At 43.3% G+C, this 16,112-nt stretch overlaps 1 non-coding gene across 1 annotated transcript; it reads right to left on the reverse strand.

Annotated features, from left to right (window-relative positions):
- Positions 1 to 15,023: 15,023 nt before the first annotated feature.
- On the reverse strand, positions 15,024 to 15,127 carry LOC123455144. The gene has a single exon (XR_006633703.1). It is a non-coding gene; the product is annotated as a U6 spliceosomal RNA (small nuclear RNA).
- Between the last annotated feature and the right edge of the window lie 985 nt (positions 15,128 to 16,112).

The following is a 16,112-nucleotide window of genomic DNA, read 5'->3' on the forward strand; positions in this document are numbered from 1 at the left end:
AAACTCATGGCGATCCTCCTGCCTCTGCCTCCCAGGTGCTGGGATTAAAGGTGTGCGCCACCACACCCAGCGCAAAATGTGTAGCCCAGGCTGGCCTCAAACTCCTGATCCTCCTGCTTCTGCCTCTTCAGCAATATCCTAGTGGCATGCACGCCACAACCGGCCATAGTCTTCAAAAGGAAGAAAATTCACATGCTATAGCATGATAAGCCTGGAAGACAATATGCTAAATAGAAGTAGCCAGTCATAGAACACAAATACTACATGATTCCACTTACAGAAGGAACTTACGACATTCCAAGTATATGCTGGGTAGGTGGCCCATATACTGTAAGCCCAGCACTGGGGAGGTTGAGGCAGAATTCCTCATTTCAACGTCAGCCTGGGATACATGTGTTTTGATACAAAAGAGCAAAGAGTCAAATACATAGAAACAGAAAGTAGAATAATGGTTGTTGGAGTTGGAAGGTGATGGTGTAGGAAGTCAGAGAAAGTATTTAATGGGCACAGGAGCTTCAGTTAGGGAAGATGGTTCTGGAGGTGGAAGGAGGTCATGGGGACGCAGTTGTAGGAGCAGGCCAGTGTCACAGAACTGTACATCTGAAAATGAGTACTACTATAAATTTTATGCTAAGTATATTTTACCACAATAAAAATGCTTAAAAAAAAGAAAGGGAAAGGAGAGAGAGAAAGAATGAGGAAAACTCTCATGGTCTGCTTTTAGAAAAATAGAATCATTCTTGGAATCTTTTCTCAAGGCATAGCCCCTGCTGTAACAGGTTGAAGACTGCTGGCCCTTGCGAAGGATGCCCAGATCAGCCCCCATCTGCAAGACCGGCCTGTCTGAACTCTGCCAGTCCAGGTCACACCTGCCCTCAGTCCTGTTTGTCCACTTGCAGATGCATGACTTGCAAAAGCAGGCTGTAGAGGCTGTGGTGAGCATTTCCCAGTCGTCAGACTGACTGCATCACCTGCCCATGACTTCCAGGCTCTACCTCAGGTTCTGAAGCTACATCCCAGGCAGCAGTTGAGAAATGAAGTTTTGTTGTTGTTTCCTTGATCCCAGTAGTCCAGGCTGACTTCAAACTTGATATGCAGCTGAGGATGACCTTGAACTTCTGATCCTCCGGCCTCCATCTCCCGAGTGCTGGAATTACAGGAAGGCACCTCTGTGTCAGGTTTGGGCAGTGCTGGGCTCGAACACAAGGCTCTGTCCATGCTGGGCAAGCAGCGTACCAGCTCTGTTTCCTTTGTTGCAAATAAATGCTTGAGGTGATCCAAACTATCAGGAAGCTCTGGGAAGCATAGTGAAAGGCCATGACATTACCAAAGGATGAACCCCAGTTCTTCCCCCCTGGCTGCTGCTGATGGAAGGATGCAGTTGAGGTGCAACCCCCCAAATGAGAAGGGCTGTTGTTCCTGTGAGCCCGAGGCAAAGCCGTGTGTCAGTGTGGAGTGCTGGCTGCTGTCCAGGCCAGGCTCCTTTCCAGTCTTCTGGGCTTATGTGGCTTCTTGAAGGTGATAGGACCCACTTTGCTCCATGAACACTTACATCACTCCATTGCAGCAATAGTTTTGGTAGAATATATAATATAATAAACATTATTGTCAGGTTTGGTGGTGCACACCTCTAAGCCCAGCACGCAGGAGGCAGAGACAGGAGGATAGCCATGGATTCCAGGCCAGCCTCGGCTACAGAGTGAATTCCGGGACAGCGTGGAGGAGAGTAAGACCCTGCCCGGAAACAAACAGCCCCCAAGTCCACACAAAACAAAACAAACAAAAACCAAAACAATGGTACCAAGTATTGGAAAGTGCTGAGATGAAACCCTCATGACATCTGAGTAGTGCGGTATGTTGCTGTAATCCAGGCTCTTGGGAGGCTGCAGCCGGGCACTGCAGTTCCCTTCATTCCAGACCAGCCTGGGCTACGTAGTGAAGCCGTGTCTAAACAAGGAGCACATATACACCCCACGGGAAACTCTTCAGAAACTTACAAACAGCATGTCTCACTTTAGTTTTAAACTTGTGTAATTAAAACATGTCATATTTACATGCCTATTGTTGTAGTCAGTTTGTGTTGGTGGGAGGAAAGGGTTTATTTTAGCTTACAGGCTCGAGGGGAAGCTCCAGGCTGGCAGGGAAAACGATGGCATGAGCAAAGGGCGGGCGTCACCTCCTGGCCAACATTAGGCGGACAATAGCAACAGGAGAGTGTGCCAAACACTGGCAAGGGGGAGCTGGCTATGAGCCCGCCCCCAACAAGGCTGCTTCAGTAGGCTCTAAGTCTCAAATTGCCATCAGCTGGGAACTTAGTATCCAGAACATATAAGTTTATGGGGCCACCTGAATAAAACCACTACACCTATTAAGGTAATAACATGCAGGTTGTAAGATCCTAAAAGTTCAAGAACTAACAGTATTTTGTTTCTGGAAATAAATAGAATGAGAATCAACAAAAGCTTTTATTTTCCCATTGTAGCTAAGCAAGAAGCTTCTAGTAATTTTGCAAGAAAACTCAAAAGCTCCAGATTTCCAAACTTTTCTGGATTTTCTCACATTCAGATATGAATATTTCTATTCGACCTGGTGATTTGAATTTATACTGGCTCTATTTTTAGGCTGAGGTTTTTTTCTTCTATTTTTCAATCTGCAGAAATTGTCATTTTGGCAGGAACTTGTTTCCCATTAAAAACTTGGGGGATTCATTCAGGTTATGCAAGATTTGCCATTGAAAAAGTTCCTATTCAAAGTTGATATTCCATCCCCTTTCCTTAGTATATTCACTTCCTCATTTATGGAAGATACAGTTTCCTGTCCCATGACTAGGTGAATAAATGAATATATTTATTAGGAGAAGAAAAAAACCAGTTTGCTTCTGGGGATATTTGTAACCAGGCAAGTCAGATTTGCACCTAAATGTGCCCTTGAAAAGAAACAATGAACAGTTTTTCCTATCTCAAAAGGCAGTAAATTACATCCCTTGGAAAACTAGGGCTCTCATAGTACAGCCTTTGACTGCTGTTTCCTTCATGGCTAAAACAGATTGAAAAATATATATGCTTTTAAAGACTCTTGCTATGTTGCCCAGCTGGTGCCAAACTTCTGGGTCTCTTGCCTTAGAGTCGTTGGAACTACAGGGGTGTGCCACTGTGCTTAGCTCTATGTTTTAAAATAATGAACTGCTGGGGCTGGAGAGATGGCTTAGAGGTTAAGGCATTTGTCTGAGAAGCCTAAGGACCCAGGTTCAATTCCCTAGTACCCATGTAAGCCTAAGCATCTGGAGTTCGTTTGCAGTGGCTGGAAGCCCTAGCATGCCCATTCTCTCTCTCTCTCTCTCTCTGTCTCTATCAACTAACTAAATAAATAAAATATCCTAAAAATTACATAGCCAGGCATTTATACAATGGAGTTCTACTCTGCAGCAAAGAAAAATGAAGTTATGAAATTTGCAGGAAAATGGATGGATCTGGAAAGGATTATATTAAGTGAGGTAACCCAGGCCCAGAAAGCCAAGCGTTATATCCTCTCTCATATGTGGATCCAAGCTACAGATGATTGGGCTTCTGTGTGAGTAGGAAAAAACTCAGTAGCAGAGGCCAGTAAGCTAGAAAAGAGATATAAAGGGAAGAGAAAGGAAGGGAGGGGGGTACTTCATAGGATGGTATTGTATACATGTAAGTAGAAGAACAGATTAATGGGGAGGAAAGGCCCAAAGTGAGGTCAGGGGAAGAGATTGAGTAAAGGAAAGGTGGAGGGTGGGCTAATCAAAATCTAAGATATAAATAAATCATATGGAATCCTATTTTTTTTTTTGGACAATGGAACACTCAGGAGCCATAGATTGTTGCCAGAAAATTTTCAGTGCCAGGGATGGGATACCTTCCAGTGAGTTGTTGGCCAGGGAGGTCCCTGATGCCCCCAAAATGTTATAGGCTATTGCAGAGGCCCTTGGTTCCTACCAGGAATAGATGGTATTGCTGAAGACTCCACATACTTGGGCTGCAAGGCCACTGAGAAATCCTGCTGGTACTGAGTTGATAACCTCCTCCATGTAGACCAGCTGACAGAAAGCTGGAAGAAGCCGTTCTGCATGGAGTTCAATGGGAGAAAGAGAAATCACTAGTGAAGATACTCAACAGTGGACACTGCAAGCCTTATAATTGGCCAGCCAGGCCAAATGAGCCAACAGGTGCAATAGTGGCATGTCTGTCATGGTGGAAACCAACTGCCCTCTAACTGGACCAGAGGCCCGTTCCATGGGAGGGAATACATTCCTGATACTGAAAACTTAAAACAGGGGTAGTCATGAGCATTAGGGGTGTAACGTCTGCTGCTGTCTGGCTAAATGTATATACTATGCTTATCAAACTGCCCAGTAAGCACTTCTGTTAATGTTCATACCCTTATATTAATGCTATTCTCACTTTTGGTAGAGAATCTTCTTTATTCAGATGGCAGTGACCTTGGGACAACTCAGAAGGTATCATGGTGTTAGAAAGAAGTGACCACAGTGCTCAGTACTGCAATATCTCTATCACACCTTCCAAGGCTCAGGGTCTAATACGGAAGAGGTGGTGGAAAGAATGTAAGAGCCAAAGGAAGGGTGGGACTCCTTACAATGTGCTCCTTCCAGACACAAAATGGCCTAGATATCCATGACCTCACAGGGCCTAACACTACCTACACAAGACCATCATGAGAGGAGGAAAAGATCATGACATCAAAATAAAAGAGAGACTGGTTGAGAAGGGGAGGGGATATGATGGAGAATGGAGTTTCAAAGGGGAAAGTCAGGGGAGGGAGAGATTTTTTTTATAATCATGAAATTTGTTAATAAAAAATTGAAAAAAAAACTTCTCAAAGAGTAAAAAAAATTATATATTAACAATTATAAATTAAAAATTACATATATATTATATATGTGGTGGCACATGCCTTTAATGCCAGCACTCTGGAGGTAGAGTTAGGAGGATCACTGTGAATTTGAGGCCATCCTGAGACTATATCATGAATTCCAGGTCAGCCTGGGCTAAAGTGGAACCCTACCTCGCAAAACAAAAAACAAACAAAAAAATTATTAATTCTTGTTATTTTGAGAGACGCTTGGTGACAGTGTTTACGGCTCCTACGTTCATGGTCAGTATTTTTGCCTGTGTGTCTCCTAGAGACTCGTCTACCCCTGCCTGGAGGCTGTTTTGAGTTACTCGTCCTGACTTATTGCTGAAGACTGGATTATGGAATTCCTCGACTGCGTCCCGCCCTGTGCTGTGCTACTGATGAAGCGTTTTCTTACAGCCACGAGCATGTCGTGACATTTCTGGATTACCTTACCACACACATGGAATTATGTGTGTGAAGCCTTTTCATTTTTCTTCACGTTGTTATTTCCTCCTAATTGGTATGGATATGGTCAGATATGGTCAAGTGGTTTTTAAGATATTTGCCTTGTTTAACAAGAGTATAGTTGGGAGCCACTAATTTAAATTAAATTTCCAGGAACTGAGTATTTTTGAAAACCTTTTTTTTACACCCTCTATAAATATAGACAATATGCCATGATCATAATTCTCTCCCACCACTCTTCCTTTTTCCCTCCCTCTCTTATACCCTTGTCCACTGAATCTCTTCCTCTCCAGCTAGTCTCTCTTCTATTTTGATGTTTTTTCCTTCTATTATGCAGGTCTTGTGTAGGTAGCATCAGCCTCTGTGAGGTCATGAATGTCAACGCCACTTTGTGTCTGGAAGACAGCATTGACAGCAGTCCTCACCTTCTTTCTGCCACCTCTTCTACACGGACCCTGAGCCGTGGCTCGTGTGATAGAGATGTCTCTGTGCTGAGCACTCTCCGTCACTCTCAGCACTGTGGTGAGTTTTGGATCATCCCAGTGGTCACCGCCATCTGAACAGAGAAGCTTTCTAACCAAAAGTAACATTAATATATGAGCGTAAACACAAGTATTTAGAGGACAACTTAGTCAGCATAATATATCCATTTAGCCAGACAACAGTAGTAGTTTCTTATGACCTCCTCAGTCTTAGGTTTTTGATTAGGTTTTCAGTACCAGGCATGAATTCCCTTACATGGAGTGGGCCTCAAATCCAATCAGAGAGCAGCTGGTTTGCCCCCAAACAGACATGCCACCATTGCAACAGTTGGCACATTTGGCCTACCTGGACAGCAGTAAGGCTTGCAGGATCCTTTGCTGGTTAAGACTGTTGATGAAATGGTGTTAACCAGGAGTGACCCTGCAAGTCTGACAGCTGGCCACACAGGCCAAATGTGCCAAGTGGTACAATGGTGGCATGTCTGTTTTGGGGGAAACCAATGTATCTCTGATTGGCCTTCCTGCTTCGTACTGAAAACCTAGTGAAAAGCCTATGGCTGGGGAGGTCATAAGCACCAGGGCAGGGTGGGGGGAAACTACTACTGTTGTTTGCCTAAATGTGTATATTGTGCCCACCAAACTGCCCTCTAAGCACCTATGTTTATGCCTGTATATTAAAGTGATTCTCACTTTTAGCTAGAGAAACCTTTGTTTTTTCTTTTTTAATTTTTTATTTTGTTAGAGAAGCCTTCTTTTAGAATATTTTATTTATTTATTTATTTATTTATTTATTTATTTATTTATTCAAGAGAGAGAGAAAGAGGGAGAGAGAGTGAGAGAGAAAGAGAATGAATGGGTGCACTGAGGCCTCTAGCCACTGCAAACAAACTCCAGATGCATGCACTACCTTTTGCATCCGGCTTTATGTGGGTTCTAGGGAATTGAAACCTGGTTCCTTAGGCTTTGCAGGCAAGTGTCTTAACTGCTGAACAATCTCTCCAGCACTAGTGAAGCTTTTCTTTTCAGATGGCGGTGACCACTGGGGTGATTTGACAGTGGTGTGTTCAGCACTAAATGAGAGTTTTCTATTGCACCCTCCAAGGCTCAGGGAACCATTGCAGAAGAGGAGTTGGAAAGACTGTAAGAGCCAAAAGAAGGTGAGGACTGCTTACAACACTGTCTTCCAGACACAAAGTGGCCTTTATTTTTATGACCTCACAGTGGCTGATGCTACCTACACAAGACCTGCATAATAGGAGGGAAAGATGATAACATCAAAATAGAAGAGAGACTAATTGGGAAGAAGGAGTTCAGTGGAGGGAGGATTTATTTAGGAGGGAGACATGGGGGGGTCATGGGAGGAGATTATGATCATGGTATATTATCTATACTTATACACGTCTTCAATAAAAATTTTAAAAGACTGTTCATGACTTTTCTCCCACAACAGGCTGCATAGGTCTTCTCAGCATTCTGACAGCTAGTCAACAGGGACGAGGCTTCCAGCCCAGCTCCCGCTTGATTTCTATGTCCAAGCATGTGGCGTCTTTAGCAATGGGGTTTTACCATCTAGTTCACATGGGCAACCAAGAGCACTGACATTATCCTGGAATGCTTTGGGGGTAGCAGGGACTCCCCTGACTTACTGGAAGGTATCCCACCCTGGGCACTGAAATTTTCTTGTAACAATCTATGATTTCTGGAGCACAACATTTTCCATACTCACAGGACCCTTCTGCACAAACTCTCTTTTTAAAATATATATAGTTTAGCTAACAAGCAAAGTTGTGGGTTTCCATATGAGTTATTTATAACATCCTTAATGTTGATTACCCTCCTCCTACTCCCTTCTCTCCTCCATCTCCTCCCTCAACCTGACTTAGAGCATTCTGGTATTTTGCCTCGCTACTTATATATCTACTGTGCCCTCTTTTTTATTCTTTGATTCCTTTGAAGATACTTATAATCATTTATTTGAATTATCCATCTGGCATTTCACCTAATTCAGTCACACTATCATTTCTGTTGGATTTATAATTTTGGGGGGGATTAGGTTATCTTGATTTTTTTTGTTTTTTTTTTTTGAGGTAGCATCTCACTCTAACTCAGACTGACCTGGACTTCACTATGTAGTTTCAGGGTGGCCTTGAACTCACGGCGATCCTCCTACCTCTGCCTCCCAAGGGCTGGGATTAAAGGCATGCGTCACCATACCCAGCTTGATTTTGTGTGTGTGTGTGTGTGTGTGTGTGTGTGTGGGTGTGGGTGTGTGTGTTTATTGTATTATTGCACAAAGATATTTTTTTCATCTTGAGTTATTCACTGCTTGGGTTTTCTAGGTATCTGATGTAGTTCTTAGGCTTATAACTATCTTCAGGGGAGGAGTTCAAGGTGCTAGCTGTGGCTTCTATATTACTCCCAGAATAAGAGTAGGAATGACCCAAGCTGTTGGATATGTCTGCTATGAAAATATTCTATTATCAGATTAACAATGTTCCTTTTTTATTTTAACTTATTTATTTGCAAGTAGAGAGAGGTAGAAAAGTGAGAATGGGCATGCCAGGGCCTCCAGCAGCTGCAAATGAACTCCAGATGCAAGCACCATTTTGTGCATCTGGCTTTATATGGGTACTGGGAAATCAAACTTGGGTCATTAGTCTTTGCAGGCAAGCACCTTGACCACTGAGTCATCTCTCCAGTCCTAACATTCCTTTGAATCGGTAAGTACTGGTGGGTAAAAGACTAAGGCTGGTAGGAGCATGCGAGGATTTGGGCTTTTTTTTTTTTTTTTTTTTTTCCGAGGTAGGCTCTCACTCTAGCCCAGGCTGGCCTGGCATTCACTATGGAGTCTCAGGGCGGCCTCAAACTCAAGCCAATCCTTCTACCTCTGCCTCCCAAGTGCTGGGATTAAAGGCGTGCACCACTATGCCTGGCTGCTAGGGTTTTGTTTACTTAAAACTGGGAGCAGTGGAAGGTGAATTAGTGTGGGGACTGGTATTTACTTTGGAAAAGATGGAGGTGGCACAAGCATCTGGTAGAGGGAAGTTGGGGTCCTGGTAGTTCTCACAGAGTTTACAGGCTGTTGGGGCGATGGAAGGCTGTGATTATGGAGAATAGGGAGGAGGGGATAAGTAGGAAAGAATATGGACAAGAGTTTGGAAAGGGAGGAAAAGTAAACAAGTTGTGGATGGGAAAAAAGATTCCAGTACTAGGATGGGTGCAGGAAAATTCAGAACAATCTTAAAATTTAACGGAGCAATATATAAATGCAAATGAAACTAGCATGGAATATTTATGCATGTGTGGGGATTAAAACAAGCAGGTAAACTAACAAGACCAAGTGTCCTGGACTGGCTGGGTGTATTGGTGCATACTCATTTCTGTCAATTGGGAGGCTGACTTTCTTGCACTGCAATGGATTCTGAGTCAGCCTGGGCCTGTTTGAGACCCTGCCCTATGATAGACATAAGAAAAAAGTTTATAGGGCACTATAAACTAAGAAATATCAAAAGTAAGCTGGGCGTGGTGGTGCACACCTTTAATCCCAGCACTCGGGAGGCAGAGGTAGGAGAATCACCATGAGTTCAAGGCCACCCTGAGACTACATAGTGAATTCCAGGTCAGCCTGAGCTAGAGTGAGACCCTACCTCGAAAAAAAAAAAAAAAAGAAAAGAAATATCAAAAGTGACAAGAGTTAACCTTAATACCCTTAATACACAATTTATTTAAGAATGGCAAAGTAGACTAAATGTACAACAGATCTAACACACCAGTATCTTTTTATTAGTGGGCTAGGTTTCAAATTTTTTTTGTCTGTGGGATCCTTATCTTTAGCAACCTGCCCTGATATGGAAGTTGCAATTAGTACCTCCAGTACAAGCTATGTTTCCAGATTTGGGGTATATAATTTCCTAATACAATATAGACCACTTATTTTGCGGGGAGGTGACTTTCTGTCTCACCTACATTAAGTGTGCAGCTGGTTTCCCTTGGGGGTGTTAGAGGCTGGGCTCAGCTGGTTAGGATGTGCTCTTCAGATCAGCTGTGCTGGACGCTGTTTGGGGGGGGGGGGTCGGATCTCCAGTGTTTCCTGGTGCCTGTGCTGGCATATGGGGGAAATGAGGTTGTGGAAAGATGTCTGTGCTTGATCTAGAGCTGCTTAGCTGGTCCCTGCTGTCTTCCCCTTTGTTTTTTTTTTGTTGTTGTTGTTGTTTTGTTTGTTTTTTTTTTTTTGATTTTGCAATGCTGTTGTGAGTGAGAGAACCCCTTCCTGGTGGTTTTGCTTTTACTGTCTCAAGCAGGGCCCAGCAAGTAGAAGCTCTTCCCAGTGGCCACAGACCAGTGCCAATGCTCACGGGGTGTGTGGCAGCTGAAGGTGGCCCTGTCCCCCTCCTGCCTCTGTGCTGAGGTTCTGCTTGGCCTGATAATTCCTTACACACCCCCAGTTTCTGTTGGAAGAGTTCATTCTGTGTTACCTTGGCTCTGTCCACTCCCAGCTTTCCTTGGTGTGGCTCTTAGTCTGCCATCTTGAAACAACCTCTTGCAAACAGACCTGAGGGAGGCCATCTTAGGCCACGCAGCCATCTTGACATGCTCAGGGAGCCATAAGAGATTAGAGATTAACACAGAGCATAATTACAAGACTGTGGATGGGTCCCAGTAAGGCATCTGGTGTTTGCTGTCGCCCTGAGGTCAAGATGACCTGATGCTGGGTACCTGCTTCATACCTGGTGCTGACTGCAAAAATTCTGCTGTTGTAATCATGCCTGCTTGTTCTTGCTAAAAACAATTGTGTGTGTGGGGGGGGGGCATTTCAGGTCATTGTAAAGGAATGTGGGTTTTGCCTTTCAAAACTCAGGGTAGGGCTGGAGAGATGGTTTAGCAGTCAAGGCGCTTGCCTGCAAAGTCAAAGGAGCCAGGTTCCATCCCCAGTACCCACGACAAGCCAGATGCACATGTGTCTGGAGTTTGTTTGCAGGGGCTGGAGGCCCTAGCATGCTCGCTCTCGCAGCCTCTCTCTCTCTCTTTGCCTGTTTCTTTCTCTCTCTCAAATAAATAAGTTAAAAAAAAAAAAAACCCACCTCACTGTAAAGGTAGGAAGAGGCTGCTTTCCTCCTTGTTGTGAGGGGACAGTTGCTGTCTGGCTGAATAAAGACTCTTTTGGAAAATTTTTATATGAGTGGTCTTCTGTTAATTTCCGGTCTGGGACTCGCTACAATCTTAACTACAAGTATTAAGTCCTTCTCCTCCACCCTCTTCTTGGCCCCTTTCAGGCTTCTGGCCTCTACTTTTGACTTTTACTCCAACACACGTAAAAATCTGAACATTTGATGAAAAGTTTCACATATGAGAGAGAATATGCCGTGTTTGCCTTTCTGAGCCTGGGGTTGGGGGGGAGAGAGAGAGAGAGAGAGGGAGAGAGAATGGGCACACTAGGGCCTCCAGCCACTGCAAACGAACTCCAGACACCTGTGCCACCTTGTGCATCTGGTTTATGTGGGACCTGGGGAATTGAACCAAAGTCCTTTGGCTTTGCAGGCAAGTGCCTTAACCATTAAGCCATCTATCCAGCCCCAAAGAACCCATTTTTTGTTTCATTGATTGTATGTGTTGTTTTTGTTTGTTTCTCATTATTTCTGTCTACTGATTTTTGGTTTGGCTTGATTATTTTTCCTACAGCCTTAAGGTATAGCATTATTTTTTTGTGACCTCTCTAATTTCTTCTTCTTCTTTTTTTTTTTTTAACATTTACTTTATTTATTTATTTATTTGAGAGAGAAAGAGGCAGGAAAGAAGGTACTGGGGAAAAAAACTTGGGTCCTTAGCCTTTGCAGGCAAGTGCCTTAACTGCTGAGCCATCTCTCCAAACTCTCTAATTTTTAAAAATTTATTTATTTATTTATTTAGAAAGAGAGAGAGAGAGAGCGCTCGCGCGAATGGGTGTGCCAGGGCCTCCAACTACTCTGCAGATGAATTGTGCGTCTGGCTTACATGGATCCTGGGGAACCAAACCTCGGCTCTTCAGCTTTGCAGGCAAGCACCTTAATCTCAAAATTATTTCTCCAGCCTTCTACTTTCTTAATGTAAACATGCAAAGCTGCCAATAGCCATCTTAGGACTTACCTTCATTATAATCTATAGATTTTTGTAGGTTGTGTTTTTTTTTTTTATTAAGAACGTACTTGTGTAGATACATCACGTGTTGGTGCCATTATTTTCCTCCTCCCTGCCCCCACCTGCAGGGCCTCCTCGGTGGGGTTGCTGGTATTCCCCATGGGTTATACACTGCCGGAGCATCTGTCAGTGATTGGGGGGAGGCAATGCCTCTGGGCATGAAATCCAACCTGTGGCTCTTACAATCTTTCCACCCCTTCTTCTGCAAAATTCCCTGAGCCATGGTGGTTGAGTTTTAAGTCTACTTCAGTGATGAAATCTTAGGTGCCTCTGGATCTCTGCTGTGGTAAGTGTTGAGTGTCCTCAGCATCTGTCTCCTTCACCCTGGTGCTGATTGTCAGGCTCATCATGGAAGCAGCATTCTTGCTCATCTCCCCAGTTCCTATGTACTTTTACCTGGGCCTTGGCTGAAATGCGAGGGGTCGTTTATCTGCTTTGGCCTTGCTACCTTCTGAAAAATAAAAGTGGATTCTCCAACAGTGAGTGAAGTCAGCATAGGTTACATTAGATAAGTGTTATTAATTTAGGGAGATTTTGATGGATATAACCCCCCTTTCAGGCAAAGACTAGTGGGAGCTTGACATCGGAGAGCAATCTTTGTCTCCTTAGGATTCACACCTAGTTCCCAGTTCCAGATATGGGTTCCTTTCCACTGAGTGGATCTCTTAGCCAAGGCCACTGGTTACGCACCAAGGCTGTGTGTCCCCATGGCACTGGTGTGTACTTCTTACCTGTCTAGTGGTTTCTAACTGGCTTAGAGCCCTGCTTGCTCACACCATTGTTGGCCACTTCCCCTCAGTCGCTCATGTAGCGCTTTCTAGCACTAGATAGGCTAACTGCCTGGGGCTGGTTCTCTTCTGGATTCCAGCCAGGTCGCTGCGTGCTCTGTGTCGGCAGCATATGGAGTCTCTAACATTAGGGTCTTTTTTTTTTTTTTTTTTTAACCTTTTACCTCAGACAGGTAATCAAGTGCTTTGACAGAAGCCTGTCTTGGTTTGGGGGACCTCACAGGTCTCTCTAATCAACAGCTTAGTGTGGGTAGCACTGATATCTGGAACTGGGAGTTATATGTCAGACACAAAATATTTTAAGGTTAGGCTTCGTCCTACCTTGTTCAGGGCCTGTCTTTTCAGATACTCCCCCTGTATTCCTGTTGAGGATTATATCTTATAGTCTAACTTTAAGATGAAAGGTTTCTATGGTATGAGTTCATTTTGGGTTTAGTTTTATGTTTATTACCCCCAGCCTTCCCCACCCCGCAAACCCTTCCATCCCTGTACTCTTGGCCTCAACTTGCCTGACCAGTATGCCAGAAACTCAAGCTGATTCAGGTTAGGAACTGCAGATGAGTGAGAAGACGTGGCATTTGTCTTGCTGTGATTGTGTGTGATTGGTGAATATGATCTAAGTCCACCCACAGCAATCCTACAAAGTTCATTGTATCATTTTTTCTTACTGATGAGTAGAATTCCATTGTATATATGTACCACAACTTCATTATCCAGTTGTCCAATGATTGGCATCTGGGTTTTTTGATTCCAGTTCTTAGCTTTATGAATTGAGCAGCTATAAACATGGATGAGTAAATATCTCTGTACTGAAGCATGAAGCATTTAGGGTAAATGCCCAGTAAGAGAATAACTGGGTCTGTTAATATATATATATATATATATATATATATATATATATATATATTTTTTTTTTTTTTTTTTTTTTCTTGGTTTTTCAAGGGTCTCACTCTGGTCCTGACCTGGAATTCATTATGTAGCCTCAGGGTGGCCTTGAACTCACTGTGATCCTCCTACCTCCACCTCGCAAGTGTGCTGGGATTAAAGGCATGTATTACCATACCAGGCTTATATTCATCTTTTTAAGGAATCTCCATATTGATTTTCTTAGTGGTTGTACAAGTTTGCATTCCCACCAACAGTGGATGAGAGTTCCTCTTTCCCCACATCCTCACCAATATTTGTTGTTGTTTGATTTTTTTAATGATGGCCAACCTTACTGGGGTAAGGTGGAATCTCACAGTTGTTTTAATTTGCATCTTCCTGATGGTTAGGGTTGTTGAACATTCTCTTTATTTCTTGTTTTATAATTTTTTTAATTGACAACTTCCAAAATTGTAGACAGTAACCCATGGTTATTCCCTCCTTCCCCCCACTTTACCCTTTGAAACTTCACTGTCCATCATATTCCTTCCCCCTTCAATCAGTCTCTTTTTTATTTTGATGTCATGATCTTTCCCTGCCTATTATGATGGTCTTGTGTAGGTAGTGTCAGGCACTGCAAGGTCATGGATATCCAGGCCATTTTGTGTCTGCAGGAGCACGTTGTAAGCAGTCCTACCCTTCCTTTGGCTCTTACATCCTTTCTGCCACCTCTTCTGCAATGGACCTTGAGCCTTGGAAGGTGAGATACAGATGTTTCAGTGTGAACGTTCTCTTAAGTGTATGTTAGCCATTTGTATTTCTTCCACTGAGAGCTCTCTATTAAGTTCTCTACCCCATTTTTTAAAATGTATTTTTAGCCAGACATGGTGGTGCACGCCTTTAATGCCAGCACTTGGGAGGCAGAGGTAGGAGGATTGCTGTGAGTTTGAGGCCACCCTGAGACTTCATAGTGAATTCCAGGTCAGCCTGAGCTAGAGTGAGGCTCTACCTCGAAAAACTGAAAAAAAAAATTTTTTTAATTATTACTTAATTTTTGAGACAGAGAGCGAGCGAGCCCGCGAGCATGCCAGGGCCTTTCAGCCCCTGTGAGCGGACCCCAGGCGGCCCTTGTGCGCATGTGTGACACTGCATGCTTCTGCCACTTTTGCCTCTGACCACTATGTGGGACCCGGGGATTCAAACAAGTTTTCTTTAGGCTTTTCAGGCAAGCGCCTTAACTGCTTAGCCATCTCTCTAGCCCCACTACCCCATTTTTTGAGTGGGTTTTTTGATTTTTTTTTTAAATCAACAGATTCATTTTAGAGATTATTAAAAGTCCAAGAATTTCCAGCCAGATAGCGTGGTAAATAAAAATATGGAACGCTTCACAAATTTGCATGTCATCCTTGCGCAGGGGCCATGCTAATCTCTGTATCGTTCCAATTTTAGTATATGTGCTGCCGAAGCGAGCACGGTTTTTTGATTTTTAATTGTTTAGTTTTTTTAGTTCTTTAGTAGATTCTAGATATTGGGCCTCTGTCAGTGGTACAGCTGGCAAAAATTTTCTCCCATTCTGTGGGTAATGTTTCCTCCGCTTATGCTATGTTTGGCTGTGCAAAAGCTTTTTAGTTTCATGAAGTCCCATTGGTTGAGAGATTGTTTAATTTCCTGGGCTACTGGGGAGGTTCAGGAAGTCCTTCCCAGTCGTATATCAAGGAGAGTTCCTCCTATTTTTTCTTTCAGGAGTTAAAGAGTTTAGGTCTTATTTATTTATTTATTTATTTATTTATTTATTTATTTATTTATTTATTTGAGAGAGATAAAGAAACTGATTGAAAGAGAGACAAAGGGCTAGAGGGATGGCTTAGTGGTTAAGGTGTTTGCCTACAAAGCCAAAGGACCGAGGTTCAATTCCCCAGGACCCATGTTAGCTAGATGCACAAGGGGGGAGTTTGTTTGCAGTGGCTGGAGGCCCTGGCATGCCCATTCTCTCTCTCTCTCCCTCTTTCTCTGTCAAATAAATAAACAAATGAAAATAAAATATTTTTTTTAAAAAAGAAAGAAAGAAAAGGAGAGAGAATGGGCATGCCAGGGTCTCTAGCTGCTGCAAACGAACTCCAGACACATGTGCTACCTTGTGCATCTGGTTTAATGTGTCGTAGGGAATTAAACCTGGGTCCTTTGGCTTTGTAGGCAAATACTTTAACCACTAAGCCATCTCTCCAGCCTGAGTGTCACATATTGTATTGAGGTCTTTAATCCATTTAGAGTCTATTTTTGTGTATGGTGAGATGAGTGAGTCTAGTTTCATTTTTCTACATGTGGTTATCTAATTTGTCCAGCACAATTTGTTGAAGATGCTGTCTTTTCTCAAGTCTACATTATTGGCACTGTTGTCAAAGATCAAATAGCTATAGTTCCTTGACCTAATGGCTGAATCTTCAATTCTGTCCCATTG

This window comes from Jaculus jaculus, chromosome 15, assembly GCF_020740685.1.
Source record: "Jaculus jaculus isolate mJacJac1 chromosome 15, mJacJac1.mat.Y.cur, whole genome shotgun sequence".
Taxonomy (NCBI): domain Eukaryota; kingdom Metazoa; phylum Chordata; class Mammalia; order Rodentia; family Dipodidae; genus Jaculus; species Jaculus jaculus.